This window comes from Sander vitreus, unplaced genomic scaffold (genome assembly GCF_031162955.1).
Source record: "Sander vitreus isolate 19-12246 unplaced genomic scaffold, sanVit1 ctg375_0, whole genome shotgun sequence".
Classification (NCBI taxonomy): Eukaryota; Metazoa; Chordata; class Actinopteri; order Perciformes; family Percidae; genus Sander; species Sander vitreus.
Genome location: NW_027595505.1, coordinates 2,501 through 7,500, shown reverse-complemented (window position 1 = coordinate 7,500; position 5,000 = coordinate 2,501).

Here is a 5,000-nt window from a genome sequence, read left to right as displayed (position 1 = left end):
CGGAACCGTGCCATCCCGGTCCAAATACAGGTCCTCGCCACTCTGGAGGCAACCAGCTGTTTCCAGAGGGAAATGTCAGACAGATAAGTGTTTTTTTTTATAAATATTATATATAATCTTCAACTTTATCACTGAGGCTTGTTTGGATATAATATATAGTTCTGTTAAATCTTATTATATACGTCTGGTGTATCGAAGCTGTCCCTGAGTGCTGTAATGTCTGCCGTTTTGGACATATTATTAATACATGTAGTTATAGATCAGGTTTCTCTACACTGGGCAAGAACAGGCTGACATTATTATTCAATGTGCAGCAATTCCTGAACGTCTGAGAAGTTTTTAGCTTTTTCTCCGCCAGTCATCATGACTCGGTGTAACATCTGCCAGGGTCATTAACATACTGATCAGCATTGACTATTTATGGTTAGAAATGGGCGTGTACAGGGCGGGATAAGAGGCTGAGTCACGTACGCACAATGGTAGGTAATCTGTGATTTATAAAGGGAACATTGCTTACAGGTGTGCGTACGCACGGTTTTATAAATCTGACCTTTTTTTGGCGTATGCCATTTTGGGCTTTTGGGCGTACGTACACTTATAGTAAGGATCCTACGCACAGTTTTATACATGAGACCCCAGGGCCTCTGCTAAGAGGAACACAGCCATCATTAATGGTTAGAACACACCTGTGCTGTTCCTAGTATGACATGTCAACATGTCTGCTGTGAGAAAGGTCTATGTGCCGTATATATTCATAGATCTAAGATCATTTCTTTGTTCATTAAAGATGGATTCATTGTAAGATTATTTTTTAAAGCAGTGAAAGACTGAAGTTATTTGTCTCAACACTTGTCTTTGGATGGATTTGAAACCCAGATTGAGTCAGAAATAGGTTAATGAAATGATTCACTGATGTGCACATTCACTTGTTCCTTTCCTGATCCCTCGTTTCTTTCTTTCACGTCAGTCACGCACACACACACACACACACACACACACACACACACACACGCACACACACACACACACACGCACACACACACACACACACGCACACACATGCACGCACATACACACACACACATGCACGCACACACATAGATTCATGCACACACACACACACACACACACACACATAGATGCACGCACACACGCACACACAGACAGATATGCACACAGACACGCAAGCACACACACACACACACACACACGCAGACATGCACACATAAACACACACACACGCACACACAGACACATGCACAAAGATACACACTCACACGCACGCACGCACGTACGCACACACACACACACACACACACATACACACACAGGCACGCACACAGACCACAGACACACAAACACACGCACGCACGCACGCACAGTCTGTTTCCCTTTACTGGTGTTCTTGTTATTTTGTCCACAGACACACACACACAGACACGCACACACAGTCTGTTTCCCTTTACTGGTGTTCTTGTTATTTTGTCCACCCCTTGCATGCTCCATCGTGCTGATTTTAACGTTACATGACCTAATGTTACCCTTCACAGATTTCATATGTTTACTTTAGATTTTTGTTATCTCTCTCCACCCGCAGGGGGGACGTGCTGCACCAATCTAAACGCACCCCACTGATGTCATGATGATGTCATCTGCCCTGCCGGAGATAGACCCGCACGCACACACACACACACACACACACACACACACACACACACACACACACACACACACACACCTATATAACCCACCTTTCTTCTGGCTCTTCTCTGGTTCTGTCCTGACTCTTTCCTGGTATTCTCTGGGCTATCTTCTAGCTATCTTGTGGCTGTGGCTCAGGTCGCCTGCCAGGTCGGTGGTTCGATCCCTGGCCCTGCAGGCCCACGTCGAAGTGTCCTTGGGCAAGAAACTGAACCATGAATTGCCTCCGATGCTGCGCCATCGGTGTGTGAATGTTTATCTGATGATGTATGTATGTGGGTGAATGCAAGCCATGTAAAAGTGCTTTGAGTAGTCGTTAAGACTAGAAAAACGCTAAATAAATACAGTCTTATACACGTTTCCTGGCTCTATCCCGACTTTCCTCTGGCCTTTCTGGCTCTATCCCGGCTTTCCTCTGGCCTTTCCTGGCTCTATCCCGACTTTCCTCTGGCCTTTCCTCTGGCCTTTCCTTTGGCCTTTCCTGGCTCTATCCCGGCTTTCCTCTGGCCTTTCCTGGTTCTATCCTTTCCTCTGGCCTTTACTGGCTCTATCCCGACTTTCCTCTGGCCTTTCCTCTGGCCTTTCCTGGATCTATCCCGACTTTCCTCTGGCCTTTCCTCTGGCCTTTCCTGGCTCTATCCCAACTTTCCTCTGGCCTTTCCTCTAGCCTTTCCTCTGGCCTTTCCTCTGGCCTTTCCTGGCTCTATCCCGACTTTCCTCTGGCCTTTCCTCTGGCCTTTCCTCTGGCCTTTCCTCTGGCCTTTCCTGGCTCTATCCCGGCTTTCCTCTGGCCTTTCCTGGCCTTTCCTCTACTTTCCTCTGGCCTTTCCTCTGGCCTTTTACTGGCTCTATCCCAACTTTCCTCTGGCCTTTCCTCTGGCCTTTCCTGGCTCTATCCCGACTTTCCTCTGGCCTTTCCTCTAGCCTTTCCTCTGGCCTTTCCTCTAGTCTTTCCTCTAGCCTTTCCTCTGGCCTTTCCTCTGGCCTTTCCTCTGGCCTTTTCTGGCTCTATGCTGGCTTTCCTCTAGCCTTTCCTCTGGCCTTTTACTGGCTCTATGCTGGCTTTCCTCTGGCCTTTCCTCTAGCCTTTCCTCTGGCCTTTTACTGGCTCTATGCTGGCTTTCCTCTGGCCTTTCCTCTGGCCTTTCCTCTGGCCTTTCCTCTAGCCTTTCCTCTAGCCTTTCCTCTGGCCTTTCCTCTGGCCTTTCCTCTGGCCTTTCCTGTCTCTATCCCTGCTTTCCTCTTTTCTGGCTCAGTGCCGGCTCTATCCCGGCTAAGTACATATATAACACCACCAAACTGACCCTCCTCCCCCCCCCCAGCCCTGAGCCCCGTCCAGCTCTTTTCAGTTAGTTTAAACCCCCTGAAGTTTCGCAGGGAGGCTCTGTGTTTTCTGTGAAATCGTGGGGGTCTCAGATTTGGATCTGTGCGGAGCTTGGCTTTCTGCTGAGCCAGGCGTTTGGTTTGTGTCGAGCAGGGCGAGTTTTTATGGATCACGAGGGGGGTCTGAGTGTTTCAGGCTCAGAGAAAACTAATGACAAACTGTTGTGTAATCTGGATGGACACTCGATAGCTGACACCTCTGCTCCTCGGAGGCTGCAGTGAGATTACACAGTTCTTCAATAAGAAATATTAACAATATCTCTCTCTCTCTCTCTATCTATATCAGACACACACACACACACACACATACACAAACACACGCACGTACTAACACACACATACATACACAGAGACACAGACAAACACACACAGACACACACACACACACACACACACACACACAGACAAACACGCACACACACACACAGAGACACAGACACACACACACAGACACACACACACACACACACAGACAAATACGCACACACAGAGACACACACACAGAGACACACACACACACACACACACACACACACACACACACACACACACACACACACACACACACACACACACACACACACACAGAGACACAGACACACACACACACACACACACACACACACACACATACACAAACACACGCACGTACTAACACACACATACATACACAGAGACACAGACAAACACACACAGACACACACACACACACACACACACACACACACACACACACGCACACACACACACACACAGAGACACACACACAGACACACACACACACACACACACACACACACATGCACAGTTACATACACAGACAAACACACACACACACACACACACACACACACACACACACACACACACACACAGACACACACACACACACACACACACACACACACACAAATACGCACACACACACACACACACAGAGACACAGACACACACACACACACACACACACACATGCACAGTTACATACACATACAAACACACACAAACACACACAAATAAAACCAATAATTTTACAATTACAGTTTTTCTCAGTCGCTTTGGTACATTTCTCGAATCCTCCTCGACATTTGCAAAACAGTACGTGCATTTCTCAAAACTATTCGTACAAATAGCAACACACCATGGATTACCTGCAAAAGCCAGTCTCTTGCTCAAAATCCTTAGTTCATCTCTCCAAAGTAAATCTCTGAGTCAATGAACACGCCAGTGCCGTCAGAAAGACAAGTCCTTGTGTCCCTGTGTACGGTAATAAAACAGGGTACTCTGGAGGGATGTTCTGATGGAAACTATGGCTAATGTTTTGATGACAATTATTATGAATTGTAGGTTACACCTTAGTGTATGTGGGAGTTTGATTGCAAGAGACTGGACAAGATTCACATTTACGCTTTTACTGTTAGTACTGTAATTTGTTGACAGACCATGTCGTTACGATACAGAAAGGAAAAGACAGCACTGCATAGCATAAAGAAACAAAACAAAAATAACTGTGAACATAGGACATCTCCTTAGGGAAAACTGTACATGCAGTGCTGTAGGAATTACAGTCTTCCTACACCTCCTGACGTTCATCGTAACATTGTGTTGTGCTCCGGCTACATATCTATACATATATATATATATGTGTGTGTGTGTGTTAGGGCTGTCGTTGCGATTAAGGGCCGACTTTGCCGGCATTTATTCATTTATTTTACACTTCACTCGGCTTTGCGTCGTACCTAACAGCTACTATTTTGACCCTTTGCAGCACCGTTACTTCTCATCAAGCTGCCACTTCCTTCTAACACATCCTGCTGCTGCAGGCTGCAGCATGATGGAGAAACACAGCAGCAATGACTCTGAATGGAGCTTTTTATTTTCCAAAACTCCCTAAAAACGGCTCGTAGACGAGTCAA